Raw genomic sequence first — 23,734 nt, 5'->3', positions numbered from 1 at the left:
GATTTCACAGAGAACTTCAGTAAAAAAATGTGCTAACGAGCAAGTCGTATGACATCTTTATTGACGCATCTATGTCCATCCTTACGTCAATCCCGGCACCTTTAAGGTATAAATATTGCCGATCTTGCCCTATGCAAACACACGCGTGGTGACGAGACGGAGCAGCCATACTTGCCGAAGCCCAGAAGCAGAGCAGACCCCGCTGGCAGCAGCCCCGCCTTCCTGACGCGCTGAGAGACGCGCTGCTATCTCCTACCGAGAGACCCAGCACCGGCGCTTTCGGGCAGCCCTCGCAGGCAGCCTGGAATATCGAGATCAGAGAAAGAGATACCATTCCTCATTCATCCTAACTTCCAGGTACAGAACTGAATAACCCCTCACAGAGAATTCTTTAGTTATTCACTTGGCAAAAACAAACTTAACTTAAACTGTAACTTTCTATTCCCGCCCACGCATTAGACTTAGGTCAGGTACACGGGGTAGGCGTATTTAGAAACACCAGTTGAGTACGTTTAGTCAAATGTATATGTGTATGTAATATATTTTAATCATTTTAAAACATCATATGGCTCAGAAACCATATCAATGTTTTTACAATATTATTTTATACTATTGCTTTTAATGTATGCACTTTACTTAACTATAAGTATTGCAATAATATCGATCCATTTCTCTTGTACGAGAAAAGAGACTGATCAATAAATAACACCTTTTTATTGAACACGCCCGTCTCTTCCTTTTCTCTACAATCTGATGAGACTAAGAATGCACGTACTGACTGAGTAAAATAATTGCCTTGTGCTCACACGACTCTGGAGATACACTCTTGATTAGGGGAGAGCAAAGTTGTCATGTTCTATGGTTGTCAGAAACTAAATCCCTTCTTGTCTAATCAGGGGAGTTAATTCTTTCCTGAACATTCGAGAAAGTTTCTAGCGAACTCTGAGCTATGCTGGCAAACCCAAAACTTAAGTCTAGTATCGACAGTAGTAGACCTAGTTAACGTCTGGCCTAGGCCTTTACTGCTGTAGGTATTATTCCAATGCGCAGAGCCTATTGGGAAGATAGGAACTACACTACAGGGGAAGAAGAAGAAACGGAGCCTCTCCCCGATCTCCTGTGCATGAAAGAAAAAGATGGCTCCGTAGAGGGGGTGAGTCTCTCCTCCTCCCTCTCTCCCGAGCAGCGCGAGGACTGTCGCCAGTTGTTGGGACAGTTCTCGGACCTCTTCTCCCTCACCCCCGGCGCCACCAACTGGTGCGTCCACGACGTGGACACCGGGGACAGCCCACCGGTACGGCACCAAGCCTACCGCGTCCCTGACCGAGTCCGGGCCTGTATCAAGGCCGAGGTATCAAAGATGCTAGCTCTCGGGGTGGTCGAAGCCTCTGACAGCCCATGGGCTAGTCCCATGGTCCTGGTTCCGAAGGCAGCCGCCCCCGGTGCTGTTCCCGAGCTAAGGTTCTGCGTTGACTACCGCGGGCTCAACGCAGTCACCAGAACCGATGCTCATCCCATCCCCCGAGCCGACGAGCTTATCGATCCCCTCGGGGCTGCTCGCTTCCTTAGCACGTTCGACCTGACCAGTGGATACTGGCAGATCGCCCTCACCGAGGGAGCAAAGGAAAGATCCGCTTTTTCCACCCCGGATGGTCACTACCATTTCCGGGTGATGCCCTTCGGGATGAAGAACGCCCCCGCCACCTTCCAGAGGCTGGTGAACTAGGTATTGGCGGGGTTGGAGGAGTTCAGTGCTGCGTATCTGGACGATATCGCAGTGTACAGTTCCCACTGGCCCGAGCACCTCCAGCACCTCTGGGCGGTGCTGACGGCCCTGAGAAGGGCCGGTCTCACCATTAAGGCAAGCAAGTGCCAGATCGGACAAGGGTCCGTAATCTACCTCGGGCACCAGGTCGGAAGCGGCCTCGTAGCCCCCCTCCAGCCCAAGATCGATGCCATCGTGGCCTGGGAGGCCCCCACGACCCAGACGGAAGTGTGGGCATTTCTAGGGCTCACGGGGTACTACCGCCGGTTCATCAAGAGTTACGGCAGCATCGTAGCCCCCCTCACGGAGTTAACCTCCAAAAACCAGCTGAAGAAAGTCAGCTGGACCCACGCCTGCCAAGAGGCGTTCGAAACGTTAAAAGACGCCATGTGCACTGCCCCCATCTTGCAGGCCCCCGACTACTCACGAGAGTTTGTAGTCCAGACGGACGCGTCCGAGCATGGCATCGGGGCCATCCTGTCCCAGGGGAATGAGAACGGCCTAGACCAACCAGTGGCATTCATTAGCCGGAGGCTACTCCCTCGAGAACAAAGGTGGAGCACCATTGAGCGGGAGGCCTTCGCGGTAGTTTGGGCCCTGAAGAAGCTGAGGCCCTACCTGTTCGGTACTCACTTCCGGGTCCAGACCGACCACCGACCTCTCCGGTGGCTAATGCAGATGAGAGGGGAGAATCCCAAATTGCTGCGCTGGTCCATCTCCCTCCAGGGGATGGACTTCACTGTCGAACACCGGCCGGGCGCGGACCACGCCAACGCTGACGGCCTGTCCCGATTCTTCCGCCTCAGCGAAGAGAACCCCCAAGAGGATGGGTAGTTCTCCCCGCCTTCAGCTGGGGGCGACGCGTGTTGGACCCGGCCTCGTGGCGTGGTTCACCTCTGTCCCTCCACACCCTGTGAGCGTAGGCCTGTACCCCGAGTCCCCTGCGCAGCCACCCCGTTAGTGTAGCCTGCAACCCGAGCCTGGTCGTCCTACCCAGTGACGCCTAGATTCCCCGAGACCCTTGACCAGGCCTGCCTTTCCCGCTCCTCGCCCGGCTCCGAGCGCCTAACCATGCATGCCCCACAAGGCCCGGACGCCATCTTCCCTTCCCGACATCCCTGTCTCCCTAGGCCTAGCGTGACCCCGGCCCCAGCGAAGCCCAGACTCCAAAGGCGCGCCAGTCCCGGCTGGGGGGTAAAGGGCTCCCCGAGTGAGATAAGCCAGGGAGTTTCGATGGCACCTCCGGCCTCCCCTGAGGGGCTGGTTTCTGTCACACCTTTGGCCCTCCCCTGTGGGCCAGTTTGGATCACCCCTCTGGCCTCCCCGAGGGCTGGCTCCAGACCCGCTGGGCGTCTGGGAATTCCCGGACCCATCTTTCAAAGGGATCAAAGAGCCAACCGCCGGACCTCTCCGACGACCAGCCCCCAGGGCCGGAGACCTCTGCCTGCGAGGGTCCGGAGATCAAAGAGTAGAAGGACTATAACTGGGCCCGCCTGACAACTAGCGGGCAGTTGTATCTTGGACCTGAAGCCTGCTGATCTGATCGCAGCTGACCCTAAGAAGACTCACCTGGAACCTCTGAGCCCTGCTGACGCTGTCGCGGCTCGTTCTTCGCCTTAAGGAACTGAACCACCGGAGCCCTGCTGACGCTGTCGCGGCTCGATCTCTAAAGACCACCGGAGCCCTGCTGACGCTGTCGCGGCTCGACCTCTAAGACCATCCGAGCCCTGCTGACGCTGTTGCGGCTCGACCTCTAAGACCATCCGAGCCCTGCTGACGCTGTCGCGGCTCTCACAAACTTCTCCAGATTAAGCCCTGCTGACCTCGTCGCGGCTCGAGGAGTACTCTGGTCCGGCTGGACCATCGAGACCACCATCACGACCGGGCCGACTCGACGAAGGTGAGGCAGCCAGTACGACCACCATCCCGTAACCCCCGGCTTGAGGATTGAGAGCTGTGCGTGGGGTACGCCTCGTACTGACCCAGAGACTAAAAGACTGTCCCGCTTCCCCCTTCCCGAATCCTCAGAGACTTTGTGGTCCTGTTGCCACTGTGTATATAAGAGTGCTTCCTTCATTATTTGCTTATATAAAGAACTTGTTCCTAAAACCCAACGGTGTGGTGTCTGTTCGTAGTGTGGTGTGAGCTCAGTGTGTACGATCCCAAACCCAAAGGCCTCCCCGGCGAGGACCTCACAATCAAGACTCGGCAAGTTCTGTGGGAGAGGTGGATCTTGGGGTGTCTGGGTGAGCACAACCTGGCCCTCGGAGATTGCCCCTTCTAACAACCTTGCAGAGGCCCAAGGGACATGCAGGGGTTATTGAGTTCAACCGTTGTGGTTAAGGACTTTTACTGCTGATGTTCCAGGGCATGACCTACTATGGATCCTACAAAACTGGTCCAAGTACACCTTTTGCGCTTGACTCTCAGTGGTAGCTGTGGTCAAGCAGTCAAGGTTCCCTCGGAGGGGATGCACATAAAGCTCAGTGAAAACAACGTATTACTCAAAGTGCAAACAGTACTAACAATACCTCAATATGCAGCCAAATATTTCCTTTCACAAGAAAAATAGTATTTTATTTCTAACTCTACACATACAATGAAGTACGACATGCAGAAGCAACAACATAATACCCCTTGAGGTCAGGGTTCTAGTAGTTGTCAGACGCATCCCCGTCTCACCCTTCTTTATGTAAGGTGTTCAGGGTTATTCCTCATTAACCGGTGGCTAGATCAGGGAATGCTAACTATTAGCCCATGCTCAAGAGTTCTCCCCTTGACTCTAAGAATTTAGTCAGGTGTCTATAATGCTGCAGCACCATTAGCAGGAAGTTCCCTGGGGCCCATTTGGCCCAGTTTACATCTTACCCACTCTTAGAGCACAGAAGAGTGCAGTGATGCTTAAAGTAGTCTGACTGCTTACCGCCCATGCAGTAGTACCCGGCAGAGCAGGCGCTCTCTCCTGCCAGAGGACACTCAGATGTTGGAGAAGCTTCCTGCTCACGCAGACAACTTAAGTTTACTTTGCTCAACGGAAGGCAAGGGGATCCTTTCAGCAGCTCCTGACTGGAGCCAGCGAGCCTGAATCCTTTGGCAGCATAGGTACCAGCAGCCCCTCCTAGCATACGGGGCTACTATGGTACATAGTTATACAGCTGCATGCTCTCCCAGCACAAGTGCCCTGCCCAGACTATCACTAGTGCTGGCACAATTCAAAGTGGTAACTTTACTGGCGGCCTCCTCTGGCATATGGGTGACCACAGTGCAGCTGTACGAGAGTAGAAGACCTGTATGGTACTCACTATGTAGCTCAGTCGAAGGGTGCCCTCTCCTGGCATGCATGTGTCGCTGGAAATAGTTGTTCACATGGGCGATGGCCTGATTGGTGCACAGCCCAATCCTGACACCAGCACAGAGAGTCCTCACAGTAGGGCTCCCCACTGGACCTTGCTCCTTCCAACGCTCTCCTCCTACACACAGGGCACACTGGTCTAAGCAAGCAGTCACACACTCCAGTGCAAGAGGTCTTGGTTTTCCTGGGTGATGTCCCTTCATCAAGCAGGGAGATTAGAAGGTCTTGGCCCCGAATCCTGGTCACAGGCAGAATTCTTGCAGGGCTTCCCCTACTCACACAGTTTGTCTAGCAGCTTGGCAGATGACACATTTTTGGGGACTCATCCTCCTCTCCTTATAGTACTTTCCAGACACCAAATGTGATTTAGGGCCTGGGTCTTTGAAGTTTTATGTTGGGATTCTGCTTCTTTTGAAGTGGGACTTCTTTTCTTCTTTCTTTATGAAAGAGGTTTTTCACAGCAGGCTCAACTCTCAAGCTAATTGTCCATACCACAATTCACATTTCACATCCAGATGTCAGCCACAGTGATATGTGCATCAAAAGGTTAATCCCCAAACCACAGCGCTACTCTTTATGATTCCTTTATCATACCCAGCTCCTTCCTGTAAGTGTGTCCAGACCCCTTCCGTGTGATCAACCACGGAATCAAAGAGCAGCCTTTTGATGTGTAGAGGAAGTCTATTCCTTTTCCCTCCAGTATGTCCCCACCCAGCTCACAGGAATGCAGCAATACACAATTCTGTGTGAGGGGATTCTTCTTCTCATGTCTCTAAGGGGCAGGCCGGATTGGCCAAAATAGAACCAAGTAGCCTCCATGTAATGTACCATTGCAGGCATACTTACTCAGTGGACATCCACAGCACACGCTCTGTTCAGCACTGTTCCATACGTTGTACCCTTACATGTACACATGCATTCAGCACACACACTTTGTGTGCATGCTCTGCTCAGCACTGAAGCATTTCTATATTTAACCAGTGTGCTCTTTACCAACACACACACTGCCAGCACACACATTCATTATGTGCATGCTGCACAATTCAATTCAATTCAATTCTTAATTATGTTTTGGAACTCCTAGGAGATCCACATAAAAACCATACATGATACAAGACCCATTCAATGCAATAAAGACATCAACAATGTTTACAAAAATATAGAGTAAACAGGTTCACTTTCTACAAAAGCCATCAATAAATAGCTAAAAAACATTTAAAAAAGTTAAAAATGTTAAAACAGAAAATTTCATTTGGGGGATTATACAATGCAAGTAAAAAAGAGTTAGCATTTAAAATACCCAATTGCAAACATACATATCTTAACCACTTACGCCGAAATGGGCGCAATGCAGGGCATATGAAGAGAATGTGCAAGCAATCCTGGGTGGACAAGTTGCAAAAATTACAAATTGCAGGAGTACCATACCACTTTGCCAATAGATTGTTTAATGGCAACAAATCCTGTCTTAAAAGAAACCAAAATCGCCGAATGCCATGTGGTAGATTCCAGGCGACATAAGGTTGCATAGCTTTCCTAACATACGAGTTAGTAAGATGGTTAGCTCCCTTCTTAAGATAAATAGCCTCCTTGTCCATTTTAAAGCTAAGGTCCCAAGATGCCGCTTTCAAGAGTGATTTTAACTATGCAGCGGAAACAGTAAATAGTGTGCTCTCTTCCAATTGGAGAAGGGCGGCCGCCTTTCTGAAATTTTTAACAATTTGCGAGTACTCTTTTAAGCTACCCAGCAGTTCAACCTTCATAAGATTTCTTAATGAACCCATTTCTCCTCTAGCCAAACTGGCAACCCACCGTACAACAGCTGCTAGGCCCTGCACCCACGTACTTCGAAGGCCATATTCAAGTCTGCAGGCAGCTGCTGAACAAGCGGTATTAAGCGAGGATATAGATCTTAACACTTTCCCTTCTATAGAATGTAAAAAATCCCATTGCCTTAAATCAACCAATTCCATTCCATACAAAAGGGAAGAAGGGATTTTTGCCCTAAAAACTTCCAAAAGGCAATTGAAATGTCTTCTCCCCGTGGCTGAGTATAAGGCACTCAAACCTTTTCCCTGGGACAAAGCTTTGCGGGTATTGTTATCGGTGTGGGGCATGCTGCACAACACTTCACCCTTCATGTATTGTACTTCTCACAAGCACACATAAACTCAGCACATGCTTTCCCTGGGCACACACTCTTCAGCACTATATCTCTCATGTAATGTATTCCTCTCAAGCATGTATACACCTTGTATATGTTCTAGCCACATATGCACTGCATAGTTCTGCTCCCTCCTTGTACTGTACCCTTCCAAGGCACGCATACAACCAACGCAGAGTCACTACTTCTGTGCTGCGCAGCACTCCACATCATACCTGATGTAGGCCAAGGGTAAGTGAAGGGTAAGTGAAGCACTCAGCAGTGGAACTCTTAAAAAGGTGAGAGCACTTATACTCCTCACTCTAGTGACACAGGATAAAAAGGTCCTATTCACTAGTACTGATCACTACACAATATACCACAACCACCACATTTGTGCTGCTTCACCCCTGGTGAAGTCAGTAGCCTTTCACCCCTATAGGGGTAACGCTTTGAGTGCCCATTACCATCCGACAAAACCACAAACCTGGTGACAGGTCTACTTCATGGCACACACATGTGATCCATGTTTGCCTACGACAAACAAAATCGGCATTAGGGATCCGATCAATTGTACAGTTGAACCCTCAGGGCAAGGGTTCATGCCTTTACTATGCAGAGGACTTTTCCGTCCCAACGCTGTATAAAGCCTGTCTCTAATTTCCTTTTTACAGGCGGCTTCTGATGTCCCTAGTGTTTTACGTGCTGTAAGTCATTAATAGAAATATACAATTTCTGCTCTTTTCAACACAGCATTTTCTAGATCTGACTTACATGAAATTGAACCTAATATAAAAATTAATTTAACTGCTTTTTGTTTTGTTTAATTTCGCAGTACAGATTTTGCTTTTAATCTTCGTGTCTGCAATGAGGATAAAAGAGCAAGAGAAGGAGGATTTAACTGGTTTGTTGGAAGGGAGATGATGAGACCATGTATTAGAAGGAATACATTACTCTCTGCCATTAAAACTAAAACGAATTTGGAAGTTACGTTAGTGTTCCATGACCTTATTAAGGAACTCGGCCTTTATTGTCGTTGTTCTATATGGTCATGGAACTCTTTGGAGACTTGCAATATCCTTTTAATATATGCCAGAGTGTACTTTATTCCATATATATAGTGGCAGACTTGAACAGGACATGCTATGACTTTCATACACTGGTACCTATAGTGCCAGCCATTTGCTCCGAGATGTCAATATTACAATAGAATGGCCTGTTAGAATGCTATATAGTGTAAATAGTATGTACTTCATCTGTACTACCAGAGTACTGTGAGAGGATGCTGCTTGCTGCATTTATCTTGACATGGCTGCTGAGCAGTCTATTGTATTCCTAACATGCTTTTAGCCTACAGCACTTTGCATGCTATGATTTTTGCTTATTAAAATACAACTTCCCGATAATTAAAATATTGGTTGGTATTATCACAAATTACCATACTATCAACCTTTATAAGGAGTACCATACATAACAAGACAGTGTGGTGCTCAGAGCTGGTGTGTTAGTATTTGGAAGGGGCACTGTCACAATGCAGTAGGCCCTCTACCCTGTAACATGCTCTTTAGTGGCAGCATTTAAGAGGGTTACTGTGAGTGGACAGTGTGCACTATATCTCCTGTTTCTAGCCTATAAGTGGGCCACTCTGGCTGGATGATAAGGGGGGACCATATCTTACCAGTGCTATTGTGCACTCGACATGGACATGCCTGAGCCTCCTCCCCTTCGTAGCTTATGTAGAGTGTCGGTCATACTCATCTTTACCCTTCTGGCTTTTGACCTCGACTGTCACTCATTGTAAAACTCCTGGAAAAGTGTCTATGAACTTCAGCTTCCTCTACCCACCTTTCAGTGTAAGGTCAGTTATCGATGGGCAGTAAGGGAAAGTGGCTGGTTGGACTATGTACATGCCATTTGTAAATAGGTGTACACATGTAGGCTGTATGAGGACTGTTGTCTGATTCTGCCTGTCATCCACACACAGTCTAAACTTTACCGGGCTTGATATTTACTGATGCGAAGACATTTTTATTTCTGTATTTACCATAAAGAAACTTCCCTTTTCTTTTGGGCAAGGTGTATAATCCGGTGTGTTTTTCACAAAGTGCACTTCTTGTCTACCATGGGCGTGGTACAGAAATGTGTTTCATTTTTCTCTCGTTTCACAGGATACATATCCTGTTTGCTTCCTTTGAATGCACTTTTCATTAAGCTCATTCAGAGTATCCTTTTCCGTAGGGTGCACCGACGTGCTGCTTCTGGAACAATAACAAGGCTATTGCTACAGTAACAATTGTAGCAATAATATTTCAAGTTTACTACTCCAAGTCATCGCACAGAGCTTAAATGACTTTATTGTTGTCAGAGTGTTTGACATTAATACTATGTCCTATATATCGTCGACAAAAATACCTCTCCTTGCAGTTAATGACAGAAAATATACACCGAATAGGAGAACACTTTCATTAACGATGTTTAGGACCTCATATTTATGTCAGACGGAATGTCTGTGTGTGATGTCCTAACATGCAACAATAAAATTAGGAAGCGTGTTAAGGGCCAGAGTGAGTTTCTTGTATCCTTTTGTCTCGGTCCAGAATCCATCCGGAGGTGAGTTCTGTTTTACCCCGGCTAGATTCTTTCATATTCTTGAGTATGGAGTATGTCTAATACTAATGAAATTCACTCTTCATCTGCCTGACCAGGTAGAGGTAATTGATGAACTCTAAAGCTGGCCGATCAAAGTGATTAACGCCGCTACTAAAGGGGTGGGTGGGGGGGTTGTAGATTGAAGATGCTGGTAGCAGTAAATTCTTGTGAATTAGGTTGGGGGTGTTCTCCCCTGACGAATAGAGAGAGAACGGATTCATGTCTCCAGTGCACTTAAGGTGACCACCTAGGAATTTGAGATGAAAAGCCATGATGGTGTGGAAAAGAATACAGAAGGGTTCTTGTGGCCTTGTTTTGGAAAGATTCAATATCTTTTATAGTAAATTAAGTGGGCTTACCCCTGTTAGTTTACATTAGACAGAGAGGGACAATATGACCCAGTAGATTGGAAAGCTTCCAGCCAAGGACGCAATTTTGAACCTCCATTTGTAACTTTCTTTGCAGGCAGGATGGGGTGAGGAGACAGAAGCTCTGCTGAGGCATGAAAAGGAAGGACCACTGTTAGAAATGGGGGTCTCTAGTTGGCAGGGGTAGGTACCACTGTCCAAACAGGGACCCTTGCTTCTAGTCAGGGTAAGGAGGAAACCCTCTGAGATAACCCCTGCTCACCCTCTAGGTAGCTTGGCACGAGCAGTCTAGGCTAACCAGAGGCAATGTGTAAAGTATTTGTACCAACACTCCCAGTAACACAGTGAAAACACCACAAACTGACTCCACAACAGTTTAGAAAAATAAAGGTATTTAATCTAAACTACACAAGACCAAAACGCCAAAAATCCAACATACACAGTTCAAGAATATGGTTTCAAAAGAGTTCTTAAGGTTGCGATAAAGTTCTTTAGGTTGCGATAAAATAATCCACAGTTACGTGAAAAGTTCACAGTTGCGTCACGTTTAGCTCAAAGTACCTTTAGTTGCGACAAAGTTCCAAAAGCAGAAGCTGATGCGGTGGAAAACAAGCGATGCGTTGCTCCTGAGACCCTGGGAAGGCGATGCGACAGCCCCGCTGCAGCAGCGGGCGTGTTGCGACGAATCCGGTCTGTATGGGGAGGACGGCCACTTGTATGGATTCCAGTCCGTAGGTTCCGTAGGAACTTTGCTCTCGCAAAGGCACGATGCGACGATCATTGGAGTTGCGACGATCTCCGGGGCGACGATGCGTGGACCAGCGGTGATCTCTCTCGCAGCTCCTCGATGCGATGGCTTCGGCGATGACTCTCGCAGCGACGTGATACGGTCCGCAAGCAGGCGGTGCGGCGATATCACCCAGCGGCGACAGGCTCTGCGACGACACTCGCAGCGATGTTAGGCTTCCCGCACCTATCGGGTGCGTCCTGCAAGCAAAGGATGCGACGGCTCTGACAGCGGCAACAGGCGCTGCGACGATCTCGACCTTCGTAGCGGCGGGAATTTCCTTGCACTGTCGGGGATGCGCTCCGCAGCGAGCGATGCGATAACTTTTCTGTAGCAAAGTCTCTCTAGCTTAGTTTCCAGCTTCCCAACACAGGTACAACTTCCAGAGGCACCACACAGGGGCCAAGCACTCCAGGAAGGACAGAACTCTCTCAGTAGAGCTCAGGGGAAGCTGGGGGTGAAGTCCTTTTGTTCCTGGGAACTCAGAACAGGGAGCTACTTCTTCTCAGGCCCTTGAAGATTCCTTCAAGCAAGGGGACACAGCACAAAGCAAAGTTCTTCCCCTCTCCTTGGCAGCAAAGCAATAGCAGGGCAATCCAGCAGAGCAACAGCTGGACAATCTTCCTTCTTCAGTTTCAGCTTTCTCCTTGGCATAGGTTCCTTTTTGATTCCAGGATGATCTAATTTTCTGTTGTCAGGGGTCCTGTACTTATACCCCTAAAAGTCTTTGTTCTCTTTGTGCAAGTGGGCCCTGTGCCCGGTCTGCACCAGTTATGGGTGTTTCTTGAGCACTTTGTTTTCCTGGCTTCTCCTTTCCTTTCAGAGTGAGGGGTAGGGTCGTTAGCCGCCCAGCAGGAGGTGGAGCCATCATTGTGGAGGGAAAGCACAGCCCTGGAGCACTTTGTTGACATGATTCCTTCTCTCCTTTCACAGTGCGGGGCAGAGACATCTGACGCACCACAGGGGGTGTATCCAGCACTGTGGGGGGCGGGCACAGTCCTATTCAGGCCCAGGTGCTAACTCCTCCCACCACTCAAGTTGCAAATGCAGTCATTCAGCCTAAGGCTGTCTCAGCCAGCCCCCTGGGGAATCCCCAGCCCCTGTCACTCTCAAACCAGACAGTCAATCCACAAACAGGCCAAGGCAAACAGAAAGGTCAGACAAGAGAACAGCAACTTTCTAAAAGGGCTACTCTCAAACACAGGAGTTAAAAACCACATTTCCTAAAAGATGTGTTATTAAATTCTGAGTTCAGGGATACCAGACTTTTATGTCCTATCTTGTTCCTATGGGAAGATATGCTGGTAGCCACTGTAGCCAGCGTCCCCCATGATAGCTTATGGAGCAAGATAGCCTTGCAGCTGTGAAAAACGAAAATGGCTGCAATTCACTACCAGAGCATGTCACCTGCACAAGTACATGCTCTACCTTTCACATACACTGCACCCTGCCCAGGGGGGTACCTTGGGCCTTCTATAGGGGTGACCAATGTGCACAAAAAGGAAAGGGTTAGGCCTGGTCAGTGGGGACACTGACCAGGAGGACATGGCAGTTCACAGACTGCACACAGTCACTGCGGTGGCAGGCCTGAAACACCATTTTAGGGCTACTCATGTGGTTGGCACAATCAGTGCTGCAGGCCCACTAGTAGCATTTGTCATCACCAGCCCTGGCACACCCAGTGCACTTCACTAGGGACTTCATGGTGATACAAATATGCCAATCATGTATATCCAATCATAATAACAATTTACACTGAGAGCATATGCACTTTAGCACTGATCAGCAGTGGTAAAGTGCGCAGAGTCATATCACCAACAGCCACGGGTCAGGAAAAATAGGGGAGGGAGAAGCAAAAAGTTTGGGGATGACCCTGCAAGAAGGGCCAGTTCCAACAACCACCTTTGCCATTTGTCCCCAGCCACAAGGTCTAGTGGTTCCTGGCTTCTCTGACTTTCTACTGGACACTCTCCAGGGCTGGTGGCATCAACTCTGGCTCCCGGATCCTCACTGGCTCCCGGTGAGGAACCAAATTAAATTCAAGGCATTATGTATTGCGTATAAAGCCTCCCGTAATCTAGGCCCCCAGTTCCTAATAAAATGCCTTGCCATCCACATGCCCAACAGGCCACTTCGATCCTCCAATGCATTTCTTCTGTCAGTGCCTCATACTAAAACTGTCTCTTGGGGTGATCAGCGTTTTGTTATCACTGTCGCAAAACTCTGTAATTCTCTCCCTCTGGAGATCAGATCCTCTCAATCTTTGTTAGCCTTCAGAAGAAGAATAAAGACTTGGCTGTTTAATCAATAATCTGCTTGTCACTCTGCCACTGTCCGCAGCACCGAGACACCCTAGGGCATTTGCGCTCTTTATACAGTTTTAAAAACATATTAATGAATAAACTCTGTGATTCTGCTACATCACCAGTGGGGTAGGGGCCTGTTGAGCTCTTGGGGTAAGCCTGCTGCTCTGGCCTATAAAGAAGGTGGCACTGCGGGCTCCTGCCACTGCCCTCTGTCACTCAGGAAGAGGCTGTGGGCCTGGGAGGCAGGAGAGTAGGAGAGTACTGGCACAGAGTACGAGCTGCAGCTGTGGACATGTGGGTTGTTGCTGTGGAGCTTACCCAAACTTTGAATTGCCCCAGCACAGATGCTACCAGGGCTGGGCAAGAGGGCATTATTTTAGCCCTTACAGGGGAGCTGCTAATACTAGCAGGAAGAGGTAGTGGCCCAGAGACTATGCAGGGCTGAAGACATTCACCGATTTGTTTGACTGATGGAAAGGATCGCTGCATGTCTTGGCTGTGGTGAGACCCCTTAGTCCCAGGCCCAGTGGCCCCTATTTTACCCCCTGGTAGCAGAGTGAGACTCCTCAAAGTCCGATGCTGAAAACCCAGCAAATTTAATTAATTGGGGGTAGAAACACTGAATGTTATAAATTCTACTTGTGTGCAGCTTTCCCACTTTTCCTATGGATAGCATGAGGCTGAGGACATCTGTCAGCATTGATAAATCAGGACCCTACACTACAATGATATCTGCCTTTGAAGTAGGCAGCATTCGGGAAAACTTAAGTGTGATTGCTGATCAGAAAAACTGGTTCTTTTTACCTCCATCACTGTCATGACCTGGGTATTACTAAAATTATGCTCGAGGGTTTGTCCTAGTTTTTTGGATAGGCGACCTTGTGGTATCGGTTAGCATAAGTGTTTGAGCGCCAGCAAGTGTGGCATGTCTGTGTCACCAGGTCAACTGAACATAAAGTGGGCAGAAGCGAAAACTCCACGCCTTACATTGCAAGAGAGAAGCTGTCTTAACACATGTAGAATGAATATAATACCAAATGTTGGTTATGTTAACATTAGGTTTGTGAGAGACATTATGGAGATATTGAGTTTCGGCTTGGGGAGTGGTTTGTTTCTTGAGACACCTACAGTTCTGATAAAGGTAGCACACATGTTGGATTTCATGGTGAAGAGTGGTGTAAACGCTCTAAGTGTGTTTTAATTGATGTGAAACGACATGATAAAAGTTTGAGACCTGATTTTGATTATTGTGAAATACAGATGTCAGATGCAATAGGGTTTTATTGATTAATTATTGAAATAGTGTGTTAAAGCCTATAGGCGAGTATTTTGCTTCATGGAGTCTCACAGATTAGTAAGCAATGGATCTGGTGTGTATTGTCCCATGGCATGCTGTTACTGTAGACTATATGCCCTGTGTTGAGTTTTGCTCGACCCCTTAGGATTTTTGACATCATATGCACCCCACGTCCACACCCTCTCAACGAGCCCAGCAAGGCCCACTAGGACCCACAGGGATATTAGTGCGTGGCATGTAATGATAACACACTTTGGGACTCCAGTAAAGTTGAAGATTGGACACCACTCTGGTTTCGAAATATGTTCTTCTTGGTGAAGGAATAACCCATGGCCAACAGTAATAAACTCACCTGCCCTGTTCCCGCCTCCTTTGCCATTGAGGGATGAGACAATGTGTTTTCATTATGCTCAAATGTATTTAGTCTACGCACGCTAAAGAGTTCGGGCTCATTATCTTACCTCCTTTAGTTCACTCTGTCACCACTGCTTATTTCTCTACAGACATTTCAACTGAAGAATGGTCCTACTACAAGATACACTAAAGATGGTCTGTATGGAAAACTGTGGGTTGTCCTTGAAAATCGAGAACAGTTAATGTATTCACACGGTAGGAGTGTTAAATTGTGATACACTTAAAGAGCCTTTGCTATTCCAAAACGGCCGCCCCATTTTGTAAGTGGCCGTCTTCAAACGGGGCCATGCTCATGAATCAGTGTGCTGCGCTGAGCAGGGAAGACACAAGTAAACGCCACTCGAGTGCTACCAGGTCCTGCTCTTCATCTAGGGCAGGGCCCTATGACAGAGGCACAACCTTCCCGATGTGTCGTAATAGGTCATTATATCAACATAAAACTAAATATATCTAGCATGTGGATTCGCAGACAAGAATGAAGACAAGATATTTTGAAGTTGATTACTGAAATGTTTACTATGAGCACTGCGTTTAAATTGAAGGTATACATGCACGTCACAATGGCGGCATAGAGCTGTGCGTTTGGCTTTGGGGCAGGAAGTTGTCCCACCTTACAGAGAGGCACAACCTTGCCATTCTGCCACCTTAGAAACCCAGTGGGTTAAATAAAACAAGCATTGGCATAGCCAATAGGTCTCGCCTTTGGGATCTTTTAAGTTTTTAGTTATGTTTTATATTGTTGTATGCGAAAGTTCTAATAAACTTGTCAAAACTTTCCCATACAATAATATAAAACATAACTAACAAGTGAGAGCGGGGACGCAGAGAGTAGAGGCAGGGTGCTCTGGCTTACAGCTAAGCAGGCAGAAGGTCCTGGAAACACAGGTGAGAGTGGGGAGAACGGGGGCAGAGAGTAGGGACAGTGAGCAGAATGCTGTGGCATAGAGCCGGACAGGCAGATGGCACCAGAAGCACGGGGTGAGAGCAGGGGTGGGGGGCAGAGAGTAGAGGCAGGGAGCAAGCAGGGTGCTGTGGCATAGAGCCGAACAGGTAGAGGGCAACAGAAGCACTGGGTGAGAGCGGGGCAAAGAGTAGAGACAGGGAGTATGCAGGGTGCTGTGGCATAGAGCCGGACAGGCAGGGGGCACCGGAAGCACTGGGTGAGAGCAGGAGAGTACAGACCGGGAGTAAGCAGGGTGCTACGGCAGAGAGCCGGACCTTGTGAAAAGTCCTGGTCAGCTGCAAGAGGTCGTTTTCCTATTGCAGCGCATGCACGCTGCTATAGGATTGACCTAAAAAGTAAGGGGTGGAGACCCTGAAACTGTTATTTGAATAGTGAACACTCTACATTAGGAATTATGGGTAGATTCCCAAGGTAACCTCCATTAGTTCCCGGTTATTGGATTCTGCACCACACTTGAGTGCATTAATGAACGAAGTTGATTACTTCCTCTGTCCCAACTCTACACGGCTAAGATAATAATAGAGGTCAACACAAAATTCCTGGACATCTTTTTGAGCGACATCACAGATGTAATATTACTTTTAAATACAAGAAACAGAAAAAAATCATTCAAACAAGAACTCAGGGAGATCAAAAGCTGACTGCTACTAATCAATTAGGGATCGCTATAAAAATGTACCTCTGATTGCTAGACCACTAGGAGAGTTACATAAAAGTTGCATATCATTTTAAAAATGAGTTGATTAAATAATTGTATTAAATCATCCTCATAATGTGAGAGCGCCACAATAAAATCTCTGTAAAACCGATGCAGAGGAAAATTTAAAATGAGCCTAAAAAAGGCACTGTAGCTAAACATGTATTACTGCTAGAAGCAAACACAGATGTATTTTTATCATGTGTTGATGTAGCTTTAATAGTTTGGATTTGCAAATCAATTAATGAATTGGCTTTCCCATTAGAAATGACAAAAAATAGTCCCCCTTTTAATAGAAATGTATTAATAATACCAATCACATTCTAATGATTCTATGCTTTAGAAGATGCCAGCTACATTTAAATAAGTCGCAGATGGGCTGAACGAGTGGTTTGCTGTGGTCTCCGCGTCCTCAAAAAATCTAATTTTCGAATATATTTTATGATCGTAGAATGTATGTGCATCCTGCCTCAAATGAAGTAGGAATATCATTTCAGGTCACTGAAGGGCTTCAGGACTTAATTTTGAAATGTTAAACTGATAAAAAATAAAGAGGCAAACTTATGAGTTTGTTCTTAGTCCCGTTGTCACTAGGTTGAGGGTGACGTCATAAAATCGAGCAAGAACAGAAAACAAAGTTCAAACAGGTGCCAGCAACCATGTCCCTTTTTTGTGCAATTCAGAACTATTATGTAAGAGCTGAAGAACAAAAACTCCTTAACATGTGAGTTTCCACTCTACCTCTAAGAAGAACTGGACTGCAGGAAAAAAACTGAAAATTAACTTAAATAACACAATTTTCCAGAGCACAGGAAAACAAATTAAATCCCCAATCGAGGGTTACTACCTTGCTCTACGTGACAGATACAACGATCACAGGACGCACCTTTCGTGCTTCGCATCAATCCTAACAAGTCTGTCAGTCCAGCTGGTCCAAATGAAGCCAAACAAGAGAACTCCAAGATCCAGCACTGCGCATGTGCATGACAGAAGCGCGAGCACGTTTTAAGGCACGCGGACCCGTGTTCACAGATAGACTTGTATGTCACAATAGGACAGGCTGAACAGTACAACAGATATGCAGAATAGCACTCCAGGTGAAACTAGAGATCGAGTGTATGCTGGATACATTGCAGTTGCTATGCTTTGGTTCCTTTTAGTGGAGCATGAGTGGAGGGGTAAGTCACTCCTGAACAAAACCTCTTCACTCAACTCCATGGGTACCGCCGGCTATTTTACTTCCACCCTTGGTAAAGGAGTCGAGATTGAATTACAAATGCAGGACCACATGAACGCTGACATGCATACCACGTCAGCGTACCCAGTGGTTGGAATGGTCGTCTGTGCGCGTGAGGGCATGACTGCTGCGTGTGCAAGGTTGCAGACAGAGGTGACAGAACACACCACCTGCATCGTCTTAGATTCTGAAAATGCCCTGCTTGCATGAGACAAGAGCTACACGTGCACAATGTACACAAAACAAGCCCACTTTTCGATTACCCACTCCAAGTGTGTATTTTAAATGCACAAGTTGAACGTTAATAAACTTCCTCTAAATGATCAAAGGTAACTTCCTATGAGTAAACGTGTTTTCCCAGTTTAGCACTTCTGTGTATCTAAACTCGAAAGATGTTTAATCACGGAGGTGCAGAAAAAAGGGAAATGAGCACTTTTTGATACCTCAAAGAGGTACTTTGTACCTTTCAATGAATATCATTTGCAACGCAGAGGAAGGTGCAAGGAAAGAGGAAAGGACATAAATGCACACCCTTTACTGATTGTTTTATACTTTACAATATTTTCTCTGCTGTGCCACTTGAAAAGAAAAACGGATTAAAAAGAGCAAAACAGGAAAAGTAAATACTGCGTTGGTCTCTTATTGCAGAATTAACAAGCCGCCAGCTCACGCTGTGCAATAAATAGACAAAACTGAGCGCGTCGCCACTTCAAGGACACCGCGCTCGGTTTCTTTATATATTTCTTAACTTTAACACTGAGCACGGTGTCTTTGAAGCAGGCACAGCGCTGTGTGCTAAAGTTAATAAATATATAAATAATCCGAGCGCGGTGTCCGTGAAGAGGCGCCGCGTTCAGTAACAAAGTTAAAACAGCACCTTGACAAGTAGGGGGTGGGGGAGTGCGGCGAGTAGGGAGGGGGTGGAGGGGAGTGCGGCGAGAGCAGGCAGCGTTTCCCTTGCAGGAGCGAGCGGCGCCAGGTAAGATAATTGATAACACCTGGTGAAAAAGTTTGCTCCGGCCACGGAATCGCCAGACGTGCACATGTTGCCATTGGAAGCAATGCAACGTGTGCACGTTTTTGACCGCAAAGCTGTGCCAGTGGCTAAAGGTTGTTTTGCTAATGCAGCGCATGCACGCTACTATAGGCTCGACCTAAAAACCCCTCAGAGAAGTAACGAGAAACATGACGTCCCTTATGATGATTGACACCTAATGGCTGCTTAAGGGATGAACAAGCCTGTGAATCACACAAGAAAGCGGTGTCTGACACATAGCCGTCTCTGCGCATGTCCTTTTTACTTCATTTCATGAGGTCTTGCAGTCTTTACCTAAAAAGGTGCCCTCCGATTATATGTTCTCTTGGCTGCAATGAAATGTACAGCCATATATTCACCCAGAACCAAGAGGTGCAATTACCGTTTTACTGGTGCAGAAACAGTCGCCACCACCATGACTGCTTGCACCAATTGTGTAATAGGGACCACTCACACAAGCGTCTGCTGGAAGATGAAGACCAGCCATAAGACCTCGACCCCGTTGTAATATCAAGTGGGTAGTGAGGGCCCTCCTGCGTTTGTAATTCTATCTGCATAACTGTAAGCATTAGGCCAAGGGAATGAAGATTGACACAGATGTAAACAAAAGACTCTTCGTGAAGAGTACTCCAAACACGCAGTAATCGGAGCAACAGCAGCCTCTGTCTCCAGGTCCTTTCTTCAGCTGCCACCACTGACCAGACACCACCTCTTGTCCTGTTTAGTAGTGACCTCACGAACGCCTAGCATTCCTCTGATTTCTGTAGGAAGTGCAGCATCCAGTGGTGAATACAGCGGTGGGATATTCCCCCAATACAGGAATATTTATTTTATGGATTAATGGGAATATTTAGAGGAATGATTGTGGTAGTATTATGAGGTTATGAGCAGCTGTTATAACTGTGGCAAACTCTTTGCTGCCACTATGGCATTTTAAAATAAATTATTTCCTTATGAAAACACATTTGATATATTTGTGAAACTAATTCCCATTTTGAAAGCGTCAATGTGGCATTTATTGAAGCCTTGGAGACGGCAGCAAAAAAGTGCAGTACTGTCTTATGAAAAAACATTTATAACATGAATGTAATCCTACAGGGATTAGAAAGGGGCTGAAAAAAGTCCAAATATGTACCTCAGATTGAAAGATTATGCACACACCGCCTCCATTGCTATTCCCTCAGTAATAGTGCGTCATCGAGAAAGTTATGGGGGAGTAAGGTCTGCTGTGATGGCATCAGATACTCTATATAACACATTTGCAATAAGAATAACAATCAGTAATTGGAATTTAAATATTTATCAGACAGAGGTTTAAAGAAGAAAACCTTAGTGGCCTTAGTAGGAGAATGAGAAAGTGACAGAACGGCTGTGCGGAGTCATGGCACAAAATGCCAAGTTCTGACAAGCAATTTGAAAGAGATAAATCTATCAAATAATTTGCATGCACATTAAAAACAGCTAATATTGTATTTGAAGTAGTCGCTAGTTAAGGTATTAACTTTAGGAGAGTATCAGCCTGATTCATCATTCTCCCGTTTTGCGAGCCCCTAATAGCGATTCATAAGGAATCGCTATTAAGGACTTGCAAAACGGGATTCATGTAGAAATTGCATAAAGAAATGCGATTCCTACACATTCCTTATTTGCGATTAGCAAATTGCTAATCGCAAATAAGGAATACTCCCCATTCATTCCTATGGGCCAAAAGGCCCATAGGAATGAATGGGGAGTATTCCTTATTTGCGATTAGCAATTAGCTAATCGCAAATAAGATAGCGATTTAAAGGGTGCCAGGGGTGTACAAAGGACACCCTGTAGCACCCCTTAAATGCAAATTGAAACAGGGGTTGCGCACCCACATGTCCAAAGGACATGTGTGTGTGCAACATGCAACTTAGAAAAATGCTTTTAAAAGCATTTTTCTAAGTTTTCGCTATTTACCACGAGGTTTGACCTCGCGGTAAATAGCGGGCCGAAATTGCAAACTCGCAATTTTTAAATGGATGATGAATTGCATTTAAGGAATCTCAAATAGAGATTCCTTAAATGTAATTCCTCCAAAATAGCGAAATCGCTATTACCGATTTTTGCATTTGGGATGATGAATCCAAATGCAAAAATAGCGCTCGTAAAGGGCCAGATTCTCAGAATCTGGCCCTTTGCGAGACGATTTCGACTTGATGAATCAGGCTGTTAGTATCTTACAAAAGTAGGGACAATCTGACTGGTACTGGTCACAATCTGCAGCAAACGTTAGCAGTATAATCACCTTAACTACCACCCGATTTTATGCACTGATGTTTATGTTTAGGGATTTATAGAGTGCATGGCTGCCCAAGGGCCTCCCAGTGCTAGGAGGGAGAGGCAGTCAGGTAGCAGAGGAGTTAAGAAAAGAGTCAGGTTTTAAGTCTTTTCCTGAATGCCGGTTTGTTGGTTACCATGCGCAGTTCCAGAGACAGGGTGTTCCATAGTCCAGGGGCCAGGGAAACGAAGTATCTACCTCCCCACCTGCATCTCTTTATACTAGTTGGTTTCATGAGTAGGTCTGTCGAGGATCTTAGATTTCTACCTGGGACATATTGGGTAACAAGCTTTTTTATTAAGCTGGCCCTTTGTTATTCATTGCTTTATGGACGATACAAAGTGCCTTGAACTTAACTCTTGCCTGAACCGGAAGCCAGTGTAACGTTTTCAAGGCTGCCCTAGCTGATTGTTGTCTTGCGATTCACAGCAATAACCTTGCTGCAGCATTCTGGACCACTTGCAGCCGATTCATAATGTATTTGGGTGCGCCCAGATACAGAGAGTTGCCATAGTCCAGTTGTGACACCACTAGGCCTGAACCACGGTTCTGCGGGTAGGTTCAGGGAAGAGAGGAAGGATTTTCGGAAGCATGTGCAGTGTTCCAAAGCATACGCCTGATCATTTTCTGGCTTGGGTTTCCATTGATAGACTTTTGTCTAGCCAGATTCCTGAGCTTTTTTTCATGTTCTTTGGGGGTTCTCCCAGTTTTGGAGGCCAGCTGATAATGTTTCTTGGGACCGTCTTGTTTCCCAGGAACATGAGCTCTGATTTTCCTCCATTCAGTTTGAGGCTGCACTTATTCTTCCAATGAGCACCTTGTGTCATGCAAGGCCCAGGTTGTCAAGTACGGATTGGGGACCCTTTGTGACTGAGAGTATCAGCTGGGTGTCATCAGCATATGATACTATTGATAGTCCAAATTCTTGCACTATCTCATGATGCTCCATGCCTATGTGATAGGGGCATCTCCTCTTGTCGCCCTATGTAATAGTTTGAGATTCTACTACAGTACAGAGTGCTGTGCTGAAATACGTGTTTATTTAAGAAAAGTGTCTGCAATGCAGACATTGTAAGAAATTTGGTTATTAGTTATACCTAGTTAATAAACACAAATCTTGTCAGGGTGAAGATTCATAGGCCTGATTTAGATCTCGGCAGATGCAATTCTCCATAACAATGGTGACGGATATCCCATCCACAGTAATTTAAATTCCTTAGGATATAATGGGATTTATGTTTTGGCAGACAGGATATCTGTCATCGCTGTGATGGAGTAACCCGTCTGCCCAGAGTTAAATCAGACCCATAGATGATAAATTAACCTGAAATCAAACCCTTGCTAGTTATTGCACAAACCAGACAGGCTTAATTTAGAAGAAACAATGTATAAACTATTTAGGCAAAACTAAAACAGTAATAAAGTCAAAATGCAAAGGAAAGCACTAAACCAATTTAGAAATATAGAGTAAAGGTATAAAACTGACACCAAAATGACTAAAATCCAAAAAGTAGAACCTGAGTTATTTATTTTTAAAGTTTGAGGTTTAAAACAGAACTAAAATGTGTTAATTGCCAACCACGGTCATCCAGTATCCTCACTATGGTAGGTTTTAAGGCTAACCACGATGGAACATGGGTCAAGTAATAGGACGAGGTTCATCCCACTGAAAGGTTATACCTTTGGTCTCTCCAAAACATCCTCAGCTGGGCAAGGCAGTAGAACATGGCCAAAGAGCACTCCCGGTTGTTGGGATACCCACTAGACACGTTTTGGCAAAGCCTTTGGCTTTTGGTGTGAAAGCTCAGAGTGTGAGAAATTTCATTTTTGCACCCAGATCAAGTCTCTCGGTGGCTACATTTCATGTCTTTGGCTGATGAAGATTTCTACCTTTGCATTTGGTCACTTTTTCCGAACTCAGATTCTTACAATAGGGCAAGGCTGCAGGCTGTAGCCAAAGGGGTCTCAATTATGCGGGACGCCTTTTCGCCAAGGCCCGCTGCATCAGATTTACAGCTGTGGGAAAGAATGAAGCAGGAGCAACCTGAATTTTTGACCCAAAGGCCACGCACTGTCGTTGGATCAGTTTGGCAGATTGGTACAGGTTGTCAGAGAAAAAAGTTGTCAAAAAGTTTTTAAGTTCCAAGTTTCAGGATATTTTAGGAGGAGTACACTTTGACAGAAGTCAAGGGTCCAGTACCTTGGAAACAGCACTTGGGGGTCAAGACTCAGTCTAGCAGAGGCCAGCAGCGAGGTTCAGGACAAGTTTAATATAGATTGGTCAGCTTGGAGTGCAAAAAAAGGCCTCTTAAATTTTGTTGGGTCCCTCTATACCAAACAGGAGGTCAGCTGTATCACCCTTGGAGTCCTCTTCTTTGTCCCGGGTACAAGGGGGAGAGCAGATCCAGTCTACA

This window comes from Lissotriton helveticus, chromosome 2_2 (genome assembly GCF_964261635.1).
Source record: "Lissotriton helveticus chromosome 2_2, aLisHel1.1, whole genome shotgun sequence".
Classification (NCBI taxonomy): domain Eukaryota; kingdom Metazoa; phylum Chordata; class Amphibia; order Caudata; family Salamandridae; genus Lissotriton; species Lissotriton helveticus.
The sequence above is the reverse complement of the archived record's forward strand: the minus strand, read 5'-3'. Positions refer to the sequence as shown.